Source organism: Pinus tabuliformis, chromosome X, assembly GCF_031772625.1.
Source record: "Pinus tabuliformis cultivar Carrire ecotype Pingquan chromosome X, CPIR1, whole genome shotgun sequence".
In the NCBI taxonomy this organism is placed as follows: Eukaryota; Viridiplantae; Streptophyta; class Pinopsida; order Pinales; family Pinaceae; genus Pinus; species Pinus tabuliformis.
In genome coordinates, this window is record NC_142308.1 from 3,029,851 (window position 1) to 3,048,148 (window position 18,298).

General features: G+C 37.3%; 1 long non-coding RNA gene across 1 annotated transcript in view; it reads left to right on the forward strand.

Annotated features, from left to right (window-relative positions):
• LOC149137978 (uncharacterized) overlaps positions 1-17,443 on the forward strand; it is a 32,986-nt gene extending 15,543 nt beyond the window's left edge. The window contains exon 3 of the long non-coding RNA XR_016264129.1: positions 16,885-17,443. This is a non-coding gene — a long non-coding RNA (uncharacterized LOC149137978). The remainder of the gene's footprint in view (positions 1-16,884) is intronic.
• The last annotated feature ends 855 nt before the right edge of the window (positions 17,444-18,298 follow it).

Genomic DNA, 18,298 nt, shown 5'->3' on the forward strand with positions numbered 1-18,298 from the left:
ATGCACAAGGCTAAGTCAATTCCTTGTTGGCAACGCTCCAACCTCCACCAAATCGTCATCAGACATTCACAAAATGGTGCCTCTAAGGTAGAGTCAAATTTAACCCAAGCTCCTCAACCCTCAGCGTATCATCCAAGGTAATTGCTACTTTTACATAGTGATCCTGGACACTCTTGAATGCCAATAAATCTAACAAAGATTTGAAAATCATAAGCAAAAGCACCTATAGTTTTCTCTCAAGCTCCTTAGTAACTAAGTCAAGCAAGGGTCAGCATTTTCAACAAAGAACTTCCAATATCCAAGACTGTAAAATTGCTTAGATTTCCAATACCACTACAAAATGATTTTCTCAAGTTTGTACTTATAAGTGTATTTCTACCCAGCACAGTCGATGTGCTATTTGTACTTGTGAGATCTAAGGACCACACAGTGCTAATATTTTTTAGTCACTCACCTGAGATCGTGAGATTGTTGTAACATCAAACTCAAGAAGTACTAAATAAGAATTTGGAAGTATATTTGTTGACACTAAGTGGATGTCGAAATATCGAAATGTTGACATTGCCACTTCATTAACAATAACAATAATAAAAATAACAATAGCAATAATAGCCAAGCCAGACTTTTGTAGGATAATGGAACCCCTCTACATATTTAACTTAATTGCGAAAATCTCTGGAGTTGTAGATATTCTGCCTTACCCTACTCTGTATTTGAAGTTTGAACTTAAGAGCCTACTCTGTATTTGAACTGAAGAGGAAATATATGTTCTCAACAATCAGACACATGGATCAAACACCAAAGTTTCCATATCAGACAATGCCTTAAAAGAAAGAAAATATTTGCAACAGCTTCTTTGTGGGCTTTGGAAATTCCAAGTGGGATGCTTCGCTTCAATAATCTCCGGAGGTGTACACACTCTGTTGTACTCTGTATTTTAACTTACAACATTTTAGGCGAAAATATATGTTCTCATCAGACACATGGATCAAACACCAAAGTTTCCAAATCAGACAACGCCTTACGCAAGAAAATATTTGCGACAGCTTCCTTGTGGGCTTTGGAAATTTTAACTTGGGTGCTTCGTTTCAATGATCATGTATCCAAAATTCCAACAAAAGCCTTCGGATCTTTTGAAGGGAAGACAGGGAAGGGTAAGGATGCTTACATCAGTAGAGCAATCCATAGAACGCATCCAAAAACTTTGTAACCAGTTGTTCAAATCAAATCCTACAATACAACGGGATGAGGTGGCGGCTAGTGAAAAGCGTGCAAGCAGAAAAGCCCAGGGAAAGTGAGAGATGATATACATACCTTCATCGCCACTATCTATTTGCAGATCACGTTGAGTTAAGCCCGATGAACGAATTGAAAGACCTTGTAGCTGTAACTTCTGCAGGGTTGAACTAATCAGATCTTTTACGGGTTAAGAAGAATTATTTTGCCGAGGTTGTTTTTTCGACACCCAAATCTATACGCCCTTGGCCACAACTGCAATAACAACAGTTTTTGAAAATCTCTGTTTTTCTACTAAACAAGATAGATATTCGATCGCAAACTGCTCTAAGGATCTTTGATCGATGTGTACAATTTAACTTAAAAGTTCGACCTGTGTGGATATACACAAGATAAAAGTTCGACCTGCGTGGATATACCCCTCTTTTTGTCTTGAATGGGTATATCCACAGTCAACGCTGTTTTATAAAACCCTTCTCCACAATACTTCACTATAAAACAAAGAAAAATCACCTGAAACTTTGTAAACCCATGCAACTTGATAAAATAACAAGGGGTAATAAGAGAGTGAGATATGTCACTCAAAACACGCCTCTAAGCTCGTGTCGACAGATTAAAGATGAAACATCAAAGAGGGCCTCTGTCACTTCTTGTATTTCGAAAATTTTCGTGAGCATACACTCCATCTTTGCCCTGCATGGAAACCTAGAAGATCTCACGCTGTAAAAGAGGGAAATAATGAGAAACACCGACTTCAATATGAGGAGAGCTCATACAGACCTATTTATGAATGAATGAGCTCCTCCTCATGTTAAAGTGGGAGGTTCCATTATCATCAATTCCGATCTTTTACAACGTGAAACCTTCTGAGCTCCCAATTGTGCTCTCCAAAGGAATCCTTAAACTCTCGCCCCATTTGAAACAAATGGAAAATGGAAAGACTCTGTCGCGGAAAGGACCAGAATATGCAGAGGGGGAAAATGGGAAGGAAGCAGAAAGGGAGACGTTTAATCATGTGGGTAGGGTATTCAGATGGATGTGTGGGCACACCAGCGGTCCAGCAGAGAATATTTATGAATGAATGAGCTCCTCCTCATGTTAAAGTGGGAGGTTCCATTATCATCAATTCCGGTCTTTTACAACGTGAAACTTTCTGAGCTCCCAATTGTGCTCTCCAAAGGAATCCTTAAACTCTCGCCCCATTTGAAACAAATGGAAAGACTCTGTCGCTGAAAGGACCAGAATATGCAGAGGGGGAAAATGGGAAGGAAGCAGAAAGGGAGACGTTTAATCATGTGGGTAGGGTATTCAGATGGATGTGTGGGCACACCAGCGGTCCAGCAGAGAATATTTATCGGGAATTTGGGCATATACAAGTAAAAGAAAAATTACCCTCACAACTGCTGGGATTAGGTCACAAGGGAGAAAAGAAAAATGGATGGACCTGGAATTTTGATTATTTTCACCATTTAACTTTAAAAATTCGGAACAATAGTAATCAAATTTATTGTCGAAAAAAAAAAAAAAAAAAAATGTGTGATGTTTTGATATTTCACTTGATATTTCCCATCCACAGCTGCAATTTGTACAATTTTAATTTGAAAAAACAATGCAGCGCTGTCCAGCGATTAAATTTGAATGGTCCAGTTTTAATTTAATTTGGAACGGGATATATATATTTAACTTTTCAACTATCAAAAGTTTTAAATAAAATTGCAATTTTACACAAGTGTATATTAAATAAATCCTTTATTGAAAAAACCAAATGAAATAACATTTTTCTAAATTTTAAAATTTTAAATTAAGATTTGTCATTAGTGTTCTATAAATTGTGTTGGGCATGTTTAATTTATAGTATCTATTAAATCTTTGCCTATATCATGTCTCTTTAATTTTGCTCTATTTCGATTTAAAGAGCAAGAGATAATTAATCTACTTCATTTTGGTTTAAAGAGCAAGAGATAATTAAGGAGAGAATAATTCTTGTTACTAATGTTAGCGCAAAAAAGGTTATACTTTATAACCATCACCGCCTTTTAGTCACTCTTTAGTTAATAAATAATTTATAGTATCCATTAAATCCTTGCCTACCACACCATATCCCTTTAATTTTGCTCCATTTCTGATTAAAGAGCAAGAGATAATTAAGCAGAGAATAATTCTTACTACTAATGTCGACGCAAAGAAAGACTCTATTCTGTAACCACTCTTTAGTTAATAAATACTTACTACTAATGTCAGTGCAAAAAAAGACCATATTTTGTAACCACTGGGGCTCTTTAGTCACTCTTTAGTTAATAAATCTTGTTCCTTCCAAAAAAGCTTTCATGCAAAATTATTGTAAATTGTAACATGGATCTCCATAGATTAAAAAAATAAATACAAAACATCCATCTCCATAAATTTTATCACTGTATCCACTAAAATAAGAACTTTTACCGTCAAAGTATATTATCACATATTCCTTTTATTCTAAAAATTCCAATAAGAATTTTTACCATTAGAATATATTATCTCATATTCTTTTTATTTTAAAGATTCTATGGCGAGATCAAAATGATATGCTCTGTTAAGTGGATGAAATTTTTATGATACACAGAATTCCTTCACTATCCAAAAGATTGTGCACTATGGTAGAAAGAAGCACATTAATTATGAAAGAATAGAAAAACAATGGGTAAGCTCAAAATTGTGAATGAACAATATTTTCAACATTTAAATATGGTAACTTGATTCCAAAATTCATATGAATTTTTTAGGTCATATTCCATTTTGAGCCTTTGAAATTAAAGTATTTGGTGTACTTATTATTGAAATTCATTAGGGGAGGGACGCCATTAGGCAAACGGGTCCAGTTAGGACCTCACCGATGCCATGTCAACCAGCGTAAGTGTCATACGACACATGTCATGTGTGTGTGGTCACTGGTTCAACCGATTTAGTGCGCGTTAGGCTAACCTAGCGGCGACTTGTCTGAGCCTTCATTCAATTGTTGCCATATTCTGTCCGGGAATATTTCTTGTGCGTTTCTGATCCCAAGTACTTGCACGACATTGTTGCAATGCCGCTTACAGCGACGCCTATCCTTGGCCCTGCAAATAGCGAGTTATGTGGTCTTTCCACTGCTTGTTCGAGGGGTTGTGAGGTTGTTATCTAGAGTTTGGTATGGTTTATTGGGTTTTTTCTCTTCCCCGTATGGTGTATTGGCCTGGGTATTCGTCTTTGTTCGTCCCTATGGCGGATTTAGCTCAGCTCGGTGTTGGTAATGGTAGTTTCGTGCTCTGAAGGGTTTTATCAGGTAGAGGAGTAAGTTTATGCGCTACACTGGAGATTTTTGCTTGTTTTATGCAAGTTTTTGGAGGTTTTTTATGTCTAACCCCATGGCAGGCCTGTTCTGTAGGTAATTGTGGGATTTTGCAGTTGAAGCTACGATTTATCGAGCATATGGGGTTCTTGTGGCGCACTAGCATGGAGGAAGCCGACGAAACGAGCCCTGGAAGGTAGGACATTATCCTACAATCCTATATCTACTTGTGTTTTTAAACACATTTCATTGGATGGATTATTGTGCCTTTGTGCTTATCTGCGTGTGTTTTTGAACACTTTTCAGTTGTGTTGGTTTTGTCTAAATTGTGGATTTTGTGTGGGTTTTTTGTAAATTGTGGGGTTTGAAGAATGAAGACTTTATGTGTCATGTCATTTGTGCAGCAATGGTGCATCGAGTTTGGTTGTAGTTTTAATGTTTTGGTGTTCTGGTTGCGATTATTTATTCTGATTGCACGCTCAGTGCTGGAGTTGGTGTATTAAATTGCTTTGTATGTGAGAATAAGGTTTGAAATGAGCACAACCCACCAAGGTAGAAAGTATTGTTGAAATCTTTAATAAGCTACAGGTTCAACTGTAAAAGGACAAAGAGAGCATACAGTGGTTTTTCTTTAAAACAGAGAAAGAATTCTAAAATATTATTACCCTACAAGCCCGAGCCTTAATTTTTAAACAAGATAAGAAGCCCCATTAGAGAATTCATGTTTAACTATCGTTCCTAATTAATTATAGAACAATATGTATTTACTGTCTTGGAAATGTAAGAAGAAAAATTATAGTCACGGCCTTATGGCACTGAACCAAGAATTGACGAGTGAAATAAGAGCCTGGAAATAAATCCTTAGGAGGAGGTGAAACCCTCGACAAAATAGACAGAGCACAAATATTATTGAAATCTTGTTACAAAAAATGGGCACTTGCCCTTAATATTATTAATAGAACTTCTAGACATAGTGTTTTACAAATAGAAAAGTGTTTACAACCGGCGTAAGACGAAGAGACCTAACTAAGTAATTCAGCGTCGAATCTCTTAAGAATAGAGGAATCTAGTAAATCATGGTCTTGATTGAAATTTTGTAAGTAAACAGGGTTTTTCGCTGTTGTTGTTGCTAATTGGCTTGGTTATGATGTTAGGGTCCCACCCTAACCCCCTTATTTATGTAGTAGGATCGAGTCATAGTTATAGTTAAGTAAAGAGTCAATAAAGCCCATATTAATAATTGTAAGTGGCTAACCCACATTTAATGACGGGACCACAGTTAGTTATGGGCCATGGTATTAGATAGATGATATTAATAAGAACCATGGTATTGCATGTATGAGTCATATATAAAGGATAGAGACTCCCTCCGAGGAGCATCGTGTCTTATTTTGTAATCGAGCTTTGCTCTATTGGAGGTTGCCCCCTCGAAGAGGCAAGTGCACATTGATTTCTGAATAATAAAATACTCGCTGTTGTTTCTCACTATTCTATGTTCTTGGTATATTTATTCGCATATTTGGTATTCTGGTATCGTCTTGCAGGTTAAGAGCATAACATACGATCTTGCTGAGATTGTTTTGGCGGTGTTTTTCTTTTCATGTTGATATGGTACTAATTTGAAGTTGATGTCGTGTGGTTATGTTGGTATATTTTTTCAGTGAGTTAGAGTTTCCAGTTTTTGTGATGGACAGTATGGGGAGTACATGCTATCAATAGTTTGGATTATGATTGGTACTTGATTGGATTATGATTATGTTACCAGTGTAATTGAATGATGCATAAATTTTGTTAGCAATTGTTAGCAATATAATACATTTAAATTGTTAGCAGTTGTCAACAGTGTAATACATTTAAATTGTTAGCAGTGGTTAGCAATAAAATGTTGTTAGCTTGTTTGTTTGTTTGTTAGATTTAAATTTAAAAACTCCCTAAATACATGTGATTTTCTTCACTAAGTTAGATTTTCTAGTTTTTTTTAAGGAGGGTATGGAGGGTATCGCAGTACATGTTATCAGTAGTCTGGATTATGATTGGTACTTGATTGGATTATGATTATGTTACCAGTGTAATTGAATGATGCATAATTTTTGTTAGCAGTTGTTAACAATATAATGTTGACCGAAGTTGTTAACAGTTGTTAGCAGTGTAATGTTGACGGAAGTTGTTAGCAATATAATACATTTAAATTGTTAGCAGTGGTAAGCAGCAAAATGTTGTTAGCTTGTTTGTTTATTTGTTTGTTAAATTTAAATTAAAAATTCCTAAATACATGTGATTTTCTTCACTAATTTTAGTCCCACCCTCACTCTTTTCAATTTGGATAATGGTGTCCCTCCCCTAATGGTTTAAATGCTTGCATTATGAGTTGTATATTCGTAGTGCCAAAGAAAGGTTTGGAAGTCTCCTTGTTTTTTCATGGCCGAAAAATTGTGTGAGGAGGAGATACAACCACCAAATGTGATTGCAACAGAGAAAAGTGCTTGCAAATTCATCAAAGAAGGTGCTTAGAATTAGCTTTAGGGCTTGTATGTTGTTGTATGGAACTGGGTGATTCAAACTAGAAAAGTTGGTTAGCAATAAGATGCCTAAACATGTTGTTGTCACTGACTCCTAACAAAACCATAAATTAAAGCTTCCAAGTAAAACATTAAACAAAATGATTCATTGCTTTAAAGTTAGTGATTTTCTCTAAATAAAAGCGCAGATGTTGATGATTGAAAAAATCATAAAAACCTGACATCAAAATAAAAATATTTTTCAAATTAGAATTCAAATTCAAATTCAATAGAGTTCATATTTTTTAATTCAATTTATCTAACTTTGATCAAATTATCCAAACAAATTTCAATTATCTACAGATCATATTATCCCAAAAAAATTCAAATTCTTGAATTCAATTCATCTACCTTTGTTCCTTGATCATCACAATGACCATTAACAAACATTCTCAAATCAAGAAAAAGTGGATGTAACTGTGTAGAAGAGAATGGTATTTTTTATCATTCGCAATCCTCAATCTGATGAACTAGATCATCCTTAATTGTGTAGAAGTGTAGCTTCTACTATTAAACCAATCAACGTACATCCTTACAAAATTTACATTGCGATGTGGTTACAAAAATTATGTCATGCTTGCCCAAAATTGTTGAGTTGCCAGCCTGGTCCAAGTATGGTGGACTACGCAAGATTGGTTGATTAGGATGTGCCTAAATGCTGCCATATGCTTGACTCCAGTTTCCTCCTTATAGCCATGGAGGGACTTAGTATCCCAAATGTCCACTTCTGTTACTAACCCCAACACTGAGTGCACGTGTCATATAAACATAGTTACGATTTAACCCTGCACTGGTAGGGGTATAAGAGGTGCACATAACCCCTAGCTGATAACGGGGGACTTGGATGTTAATCAGGGCTTGGTATGATGGTGTGTGCTTTGCAATGTGGTTCAACGTGTTGGACATCATCCTATTTGCCTCAAATTGTCTTGGACCATAGTCTTACATGCTTGTCACCCCTCCTCCTTTTTCCAACACTTGTTGAACCTTTCTTGCCTTCCTCTCTTGCCTTGCCAAAAAAAAATATGTTCCTTGTCTTCTCTTGCTTTTTGTCTTTCCAACCTTTCCTTTGCTCAAGCTTCTATTACTAGAATCCTTGCAGCGCTCTTTTCCTTTGCCAACTCCTTTCTCTTTTTAGATTCTTGAATTTCAATTTTTTTACGTTCAGAGTCAACAATAAATTCACATAATCTTCAGATGTGACCAACTGTGAACTCCTCCCCAAACGACAATAATATGATGTTTAGTGCCTTGATGAGGCCTTCACTCTCTCTACTGGTAACTTTAGGAATGCACCAAGTATTCTCTGCTTTAATGTCCCATGCTCCTCAGGACCTAACACTTGGCTTTCAACCTCCAGGACAACTAATCGGCCCCCATTGTTGTCTTCTTCATGTACTTCATGATGAATAGGCTCCTCTTCCAGTGACCCATTGTCCACAAAATAATGAACAATTCTGGTGTTCAACTCTGATGGTTGTGAAGGCATGCCCATGCTTTCCTCATTGGTGGTAGACACATTATGTGTGTTGATATTCATCATGGCCTCTACCAACCATGATGGTGGGCTTACTTGGGTTGGCATGCTCAATTGCTCATTGTTTAATCTTGTTGCATTATCATTTGAAATCAAGTTTGCATTTTCATTTGCTTGATCAACTACCTCATATGGAATATCACATGAAGAATTGGTCGGTGGTTCAATGGGTGTGACAGCCTCCAAGATATTGACAGTTGGTTCATGACTAGATGGTGTCTAACTCACATGTTCATCATCATCACCATAGAAGTGTCCTTCAGAAAGGAACATTATACCATCGGTAGCAGCAACATCTTCTTGACCATCAACATGGTCTTGCAAGTTCTCTGCTTCTTGGCCTTCCACATCAAATGCTTGGCTACAACCAGTATCATGCATAAGAGCATCAACATTAAGTGGCCATATACCAGTCCTCCTAAATCCAGCGTTGATATTAGAAGGTGTGAGAGCCCTTTTAAATGCTTTACTTGCAAGCTCAGCTGGCTCAAACCTCTTTACTTCCACCCCTAGATTGTGTCATACACGAAGCTCGCTTGACCCTGAAATAGTTCTTGAAAGGTCCAAACACGCTAACATCAAGGGGTTGCAATATATGAGTGGTATGAGCCAGCAATGTTAACATGTCAATGCCCAAATTGTTGGCCTCCTCAATTGTCTGCACAACCATGTGGCATCCATGGCCATCTAAAATCATTAGGTGTCTATTTTCAGGTGAGACACCACCTGATATAAATGCAACAAAGTGACAAAGCCAATTCAAGAATAGTTCATTTGTCATCCATGCATGGGGATGTGTAGCCATGCATGCACCTGGTTCACAGTATTGTATACAGTGTTTTAGTTGTGTTTTACCTTTGAATAGATAAAATTCTGGGATTGAAGAACCAATTGCATTGAAACAACAAAGAATAGTGATCTACCCCCTACTCTTAGGGAAAATCTTGGCACATTTATGCTCCCTCTCTTGGAAAATACTCGAATACCACAATTCTTTCCTGTCTGTAAGCCTGTTTCATCACAGTTCCATATATGGTATGGGGCATATGAGTGTTTCTCGTATGCAACAAAAAGAGTGTTATGGAACTTGGACACAATTGTAGGGCGTAGATTTAAAGCCCTATCTCTGTCAAGGCCCTCAGTTGTACGTAGCACAAGGTCTGGAATGTCTGGTTTGTTGTAACTTACTCTAGGCATACAAGTATTGTCGTAGTTGGTGATCTGTGTGGATCACTGTCTCCTTTCCCATCTAATAGTGCTTCCACTTCTTCACAACTTGCACCAGGGCATAGAGCTCCTTGTTGTAGGTAGGGTAGTTAAAAACTGCCCCATAAAAGAATTCAAAATGGTAGCATACGGGTCATCCTCCTTATATCAAAACCGCTCCTACAGCATACCCACTCGCATCTGTCTCCACTTCAAAGGGTCACTGCAAGTTTGGTAATACCATAACTTGTGCTTGATTGATCTTTTTCTTTAGCTCCTCAAAATCCCTTTGTTGACGCTTTCCCCATTGGAAACTCTTGCCACTTGTTGTTATGGCATGGAGCGATGTTGCTACTATTGAAAATGAGGCTATGAATTTCCTCAAGTACTAGTACTGAGCTACCCCAATGAAACTCTTGACTTCAAAAACATTAGTAGGCACCATCCATTTCATGATGGCCTCCATCTTGGCAGGATCCATCTACATCTCTCCTCCACCTATCACATATCGCAAAGATTGCTATGCAAACTCACACTTCTTAAGGTTTGCTAGTAGTTGGTGCTTCTTTAATGTCTCTGACACCTACGTCAAATGTGAGATGTGATCTTCCTAGGTAGCATTGTATACTAGTATATCATCCAAATAGACAATAACAAATGAATCTATAAAATAGTGCAATACATCATTCATTAATCTCATAAATGTAGTCGGCGCATTACATAGGCCAAATGGCATCACAAACCCCTCGTACAAACCTTGACTGGTTTTGAAGGTGGTTGTCCAGGTATCTTTGTTTTTTGACATGAACCTGGCGTATCTAGACTTTAAGTCCAGCTTAGCGAAGTATTTTGCTTACAACAGTTAATCCAGCGGATCATCTATCCTCGACAGAGGGTACTTGTTCTTGAGCGTGATTTTGTTCAAAGCCCTATAATCTATACACATTCGCCAAGTCCCATCTTTCTTTGGCATAATGATGATGGATGAAAATACTCGAATACCACATCTAGTTCTGCTTCATCAATAAAATCAACACTAATAGCAAATCTAATTTTGCAGTGTTTTGTTACCATCAGCTCTACATCTTTATTTACTCATCCCAATGGATATGGGTTTGGATGATCAAGAACTTCCAACCCCAATTTCTTGACCAACTATGCTGCAAAGAGATTCACCTGCAATCTTGAGTAAAATAGAGCATCAATTTTTGTCTTCTTGACTTGTCTCTTAATATGGAAGTGTTTGGTCATTTCTTTCTCTTCTTGTTGCTAAAGGCTACTCAAATTCACCTCTTTTTGCACTGATGTACAGACAATCTTCTCATCCACGTCCAAGTTTCTTCAACTTGTCTGCTCAAATCAGTGTCCATGACATTTTTCTTCTTATTGTCTTTCTTTTTGTTCTTCGGATTTAGCTTTGGATGCAACTTCCAACACTTCTCCTCTGTATGGTTGTCTATGTTGCAGTGGTTGCAATGGTTGTTGGGATCTTTGCACTGATGTGTTCTGGATACCATCTTTTTATATTTTCATGCTTTATGCTTCTTTTTCCCTCCTTAGAAGCGTCTTATTACTCCTTGTGTTTTGATCCACTTGATTGCGCCCTCTTCAAGCCTATGTTCTCCAGATTATGTGCCTGTACAAAAGCCTTGTCCATTGATTTGGGCTTGAACAACATCACTTGCTCCCATAGGTGACAGTGTAGACCCCTCAAATACTTAAGTACATCTGAGTTCTTTGAGGAGATACCCAGCATTATGCTAATCTTTTTGAACTTTGTGGTGTACTCCTGCACATTTTGCCCCAACTTTTGTCGAAGTAGTGCCATCGAATCCACCGGTCCTCTATGTACCCAATAGGGTAAAACTATTATTTAATGAGCATTTTGAAGTCCTCCCAATTATTCAATGGAGGATCCTTCCAACCTCAAGGTCTTTGTGTGGCTCTCCCACCAACTCAGGGCATGGCCCTTTAATTTTAGTAGCGCAAATGAAATCTTTTGTTCTTCCTCAATTTGTTGGACATTGAAATACACTTATAGCTGTTGCAACCAATGATTTAACTTCAAAGCGTCGATCTCGTCATGGTACGACTTGATGTCAACCTTTGCTTCCATTTTAAACAAGGGTTGTGATTGATTCACAACACTCAAACTGGGTTGATTTTTTCCAAATTATTTCTTTAGTTGGTTCTCTGTTTCTTCCCAATCTCTTGATCCCCCTTCTGATTTGTCATCTACATTTGAACCCCCATCTTCTCCAAATATCCCAAGCTTATTACTCATGCCCACCATGAGGATGATTTATATCAATGACTTCTTGTTCCAACCACGAAAACCTCTCCTTTGCAGGATCACGAGGGTTATTCACAGATTCATCGGCCATGATTAGGGTTTTATGACTTTTGGCTCAGCGGATCTAGATCTTTGCAATATTCTCGAAAGAAGTTGCTCTGATACCATTATGATCCGTAAATCGTCATGGATATTCCATTGCACGTCACAACAAATCTAATAAAAATATATTTTAAATCTGAAATTTTACACTTACATTTTTATTAGATTTTTTGGATATGTAGATCTATTGTTAATAGTACATGCATGTGAATAAAAATTATGCAAAAAATAGAGAACGGCAAAATAAAAGCTCACACACACATTTGACACAAAATATGCTTTGGGAAACCCTTTCGAGAGAAAAACTTAGCTAGAAGGTCAAGTCGCTCCGCTCTCTTTCTCTGAATGGAAATATCGCTGCAAGTACAATGAAGTATGGCTTGTGGCCCGTGGGCTGCTACAGTGCACAAATCCTCTCTGTGTGTTCTACATCTTACCTCTCTTGGCTCTTTTTGCTCAGTCATGGAACAAATGCACTCAAAAGAATGAAATCTCTTTTCCTCCTAGTGGCTCAATTATAACACAACATGATAGCCTACTAGTGGTTAGGTTTGACTATCTCAACTCTTGACCAAAGTTACAATATAGACTCTTCTAAAGTCTTCTACATCATAATCACATGGCTAGCCCCTTTCCATGAATAATCGGGGTTGACGTGACACCCTCTCGAATTATGGTGGTGAAAACAAGAAAGTGAACTTCTGAGTGGCATAACTTTTCCTGACGTGATTCTTGCACCGTTGGAAAGGTATCTATGTGTAGAATAGCATGAAAAAGTGTTGCGCCAAAGCACCAAAGTTTTACCCCCAAAAAACGTCGATTGATGCCTCAAAATGCTCTCACAAGGTTTTAGGACTTATTTTGCCACACTGGGTTCTGCCGGTAAAAACAGTGCCGTGAGCTTATTCCTCCACTTTTTCAATTTTGAAAGCATAGAGATAGATGACAAACAATATAATGATCCAATCCTGAACAACAGTTTGTAAACAATTCTAAAAATTTGCTTCCATGGACAACACAGGATGTGTATCAAACTTGAGAGATAACATTCACAAATTATGAAGCAAATCATATCTTTAATTGAGAGCAAAATGTCAAATTTACAATGCCACTGTCAAGTATACACCTAGAAAGTGCACCCACGAACAAAACTTAAGTTGACTGATTTGGTTGTACTTCTAAATCCAACTCGGCCTCCCCTGAATAGGCTGCTACAGGCATGCAAAGGATGTGGTCTCAAGGAAATTTCTAGTTCTGGTACATGAGCATATCAATGACTCCCTAATTTAGAATTTTGTCCCCTTTTTGCCAGCACTTGGTACCATAAACCCTTATGCAATATATTGCTCAGCCCTCTAAAAGACAATGCCTGGAAACTTCATAATTCATCCTCCTCACCTTAAACTAATATGTCCCTTCTTGTATGACGAAAATAGCACTTAGAATTGGCAGCAGAATGATGAATGACAGTTCGGCCCAAGAGTCTCTAAGTCTAGAATGAAGGATCAGGTAATCAAGGCAAGCAATCCTCCTCTAAAATGTGTCTTTTGGCGTGTTGAATCTTAAGTATTGGTGCAAGATGACTTGGCCTCTTTCCTCTTGAATGAGCTCGATCCTCTTCTTGTCAGAGTTTAAATGTGTTCTTCCTTGGCATCAAGATAGAATATGCAGCCTCCTAAATGCTTTTTGCATCACGTCCCTCCTAGGAGATAATGTCGGCTCATCATTAAATCAGCAATTCGGTCATTAAATCAGCAATTCAGTTCATCCCTCGTCATTATTAACTCGGCCCTCCTGCAATTTTAATGAACTCAACCCTTTCTTGGCCCAAGATAAATTCTGGATTTGCAAATATAAATTCCTCCTCCAGATTGGGCAGTTCAATCTTCACTTGGTGAGACAAATAAGCTCGGCCCTGGTGATCGAATGATCCTGCAACCAAATTACACCCCAATGTTGGAGCCTCCTGCAAACAATGATAATTAGACCTTCTATAATAAGCACAATGGAAGATCTAAAATAATCCTCCCAAAGAGCTAAATAGGGTGGCACTCGAAGTCCACCGAAATTAACTTTGACTTTTGCATGAAACTCTTGAAACTTGCTTAACCTATTTTCTATGTCAAGAGATAGATAGGAATAAAATTATTTGCAATTGAATTCCTCCTGTTATAATTATTCATGGAGTCTCCCTCTAGCTTCTAGATTCTCCAATTTAAATAAAATAATAATGTCTCAATTCTCCAATAAAATATTATTGTCGTCATTCTCCATCAAGATAATGATTTGTCTCCCCTCAATAAAATATTATTTTGCCACCATCCTCCATTAAAATAATAATTTCCACCTTTCTCCACCAAAAATAATATTTTCCTTTATTAATTTAAAATTACCAAAAATTGGCAAAACTCCTTAGTGATTTTTAATTTTTTTCATTCATAAAATTGGGAACATTACAAAAACAGTAATGGTTACTGGGCCAAAATCCAAAAACATTACTCCTGGTCATTATCGGGGCCCTTTGTGTTTTAAATTTTCTTGAAATTTTCATCACAAGGGAGCTATTTCTGGATTGTACCTTGTTTTATACCGTTTTGCAGAGTACTTTATTGCCCACTCGACACGAGAACCATGTTCAGGGCTGAACCATCAGTATGGATGGTTACACTAACAATATTACTTCATATGACATACGTTGTTCATGTTCAACATATGACACAGAAATAGGTATTATTTTCTGTCTATAGAATAGGTTTACGCGTTCAACATATGACACAGAAATAAGTATTGTTTTCTTTCTGTAGCATAGGTTTACTTTCGCTTCCTTAGAATAAGCAATTTTTTATCTTTTTCCAAGAATAAGATTCCTTTAATCTTGGTTTCATGTTTGTCATCTACCTTTTGCTTTCATTTCAGCATAGCCTTGCCAACTTGCTAGTCTTTGATGTCCAGCTAAGTACCTGTCTCTTATGATTCTAAAACATTCCTGAACGCCTGTCTTGATCACTGGTTTATTTATGACCTATTGTATGGAGTCTTATGGGAGGACATTTTGGAGGAGCTGTTGGAAAAAGAACCTTCCCCACCATGGCTATTTTCTTGCTTCCCATAATCAAGAATAGCAAGTCAAAAGTTAGGCTATTAACTTTTGAAACAGGTATGCGTTTTCACTAAATTAAGTTATTCGGATGTGTTGATATATAGAATGCCGTACTAAAAAAACCACTTGCCTGTTTGAAGTAAATTGGGATCTTGAAAAAAATCTACCGAGGAACCCTACCACACACCCTTTTACCAGTCATGCGAGCGTGCAATTAGGCTTTCGCATTGAGTGTCTGTTGTTCTGTTGATAGGATATTCTGGAGATTTTAGGGACACGTATTCTTTTCCTGGCAATCAAAACAACCATCAATTATCTCTAGAGTAGATCTTCAATAACGCAGCAAGGAATTTCAATCCTTTGTGACCTGTCTCGAATTATCTTTAGAAAGCCTGCTGGTTTAGAAGATTATACAAATACAAACACTTTGCTGCTAACAATGAAACATCACATTAAAGCTGGCGTATTGATGATCAAAAGTCAAAGTGTCATTTAGTCAGCAAGGATTTTCAATTCGATTTCTTGCTCTCTCACAGTGGTGCTCATCTAGGTTAAGACCATTCTTGCTATGTTATTTACTACTCTAGTAAACTATGCAAGTGTTGGAGCATTGCTTTCGAAGAATCTGATTTTTCAGGAATCAAAATCACAGTAACCCACAAGAATTCACGAATTGAATGCCTTCTTTAACAATTTGAGTCTGTACTTGCACATGAGATGGGAGGCTAAAAAGAAGGGTAGCCAGGAATCAATGTTGAACTATACTACTGGCAAACAATGCAGCAATAAATGCAATGGATTCTTGCCACCACTGTTATTCTTATCCATATCAGAGTCAAAGCAACATTTTCTAGAGTAAGTCTCAGTGATGACAAAAAATTGAAAAGAAACCAACAGTTGCACTGCAGTAATAAATCAGAAGAATTCGCAAACACTTGTGATTTGATGTAAACATAAGCACGATTCAAAGGAGAAATTCAAAAGTAAATTCGCTGATCATAAAACATAACATTGTGCGCATGACTGAGGATCCAAGTAACCCCATCTAAGGAACCATGGTAATGAGGATCAGTGATCAGAAATTGAGAAATCAGCCATGAAAGTGGTCCTGATTCATCCAAGTGATGTAACTGTTTTCAACAAGATGTTTACCTACTGGCCTTCTATACAGATGAGCCTTTCTCCAGGAACTGAATGAGCATTGGTTTTCGTGTGATGCATGTTTTTGCTTGTGAATACCCTGCACTAGAGAGCAAGCTTCACTTCATTTTTCCAAAAGTAATTTTGTTTGCTTGCAGCTTATTTTCTGCTTATCAAAATTGGATGGTTGCCTCTCAAGACTCTGTTTCTGCTCAAACCTAGTTTTGCTCTCGTTATTGTTAATTTCCATTGCTTATAATTTTACTTTTGATGTTTTGCTTGAACAATTTGTTGTAGAATTTTGATTCTATTGCTTTTGATTTCAGTTTGCTTTCTTTTATCTAGTTTCTGTTTCAATTGATCAAAAATAGCTTGAAGATTTAACTCATTTCCTTTTGGTTAGTGCAGCTTGCTTTCATGCTTTCATGATTTTTGAAGTGGAAGATTTCAAATGCAGCTGTTTGAAATCATGAAAAATCTCAATAGGCTGCACGAGGAGATTAGGCCATCTGAATTTCTGCAAGGGTGCCACGTTATTCAAGATAAGTGGTGGAAGCACAGAATCCATCAGGTCAATGGCTCCTGAGTGACTTGGGAAACTAAGCGTTGGATTACTAACCAAAGATCTGAAGGGTTTTTCATCCGCTCACATAGTAATCACTGAATGCTACCTTATCTTGAGATGCAATCTTAGATTGCCTCAGTGATGCATTCATATCCATATGCTGTATTTTGATAATATATATCATAAATTGACATAATGCTTCTCCTTCTAAAAGTAACACACTTGTTTCTGCTAACATCAGAGTAAGAGGTTTATATTTTTAACTCCCAGATACTCTAAAAGGAATAGTTTCTGAACTTTTTCAACTTTCTTCCAAGTTTTTTTGGAGAGGCCCAGAGCCTAAACAGGACAACCATAAAAAAATACTGTTTGCATTAATGTTCTGAAGAGCATCTTTTTTATTATACATGAAAGTGTCCGTGTTTCACACCATGTTAGATTTGGAGCACTATGAAAGATGAGCATTCTGAGGATAATGAAATAAAGTCATCTCCCATATCTCCTAAGGGAACAAAGCCAGGGAAACTCAAGATAAGAGGATTTGAATGTGTTAATTTTAGTTAACAATGGTATGTTCTATGCTTAGCACAATTTACTTCAATGTTCCTTAGTAGCCCAATAACAATTTCCAATAGCAATCACAATAATCACATTGACAATAAAAGCAGATAGAACATGAAACAAAATGCAGAAGAAAATCCAAGACAAGAGGGCACCAAATTTGGCAGATGCCAGGAAAAAACCATAATGTGGGAAAAACCCTTTGATCAATTCTTCTTATTATTATATCAAAAGTTCAGCACAGAGAGAGAGTACAAAAGTCAAATTGACTTGCCCAATTCAAAATCAAAACAGCCTTGTAAATTTCTGCAGTCAACTACAGTCAAACTTCAGCACTAACCAGAAAGTCAACACTGGTCAAAACAGCAATCAAACTCCTCCTTTGAAGCTCGGTCAAAGGCATTCAAACTCGGCCTCCAGCAGCAGTCAAGGTCAGCCAAAAACAGTCACAAAAGCAGCGGTCAACCTGTGGTCAACACAGGTCAAACACACTAGGAATTCTCGATTTATGTGCCAGTCAATGCGGCCTGGACAAACAGAAATGTTCCTCCAAAAACCACAGTCAAAACTGGTCAAAGCTGGTCAAACTGTCTGAAATTCTGAAATTTTGGTTCTGCAATTCAGCCCAGAAAAAACTCGTCCTTGCCACACATGTGAAAGAGAAGCTGCCCAATGTTGTACGAACCAATAAGAGAA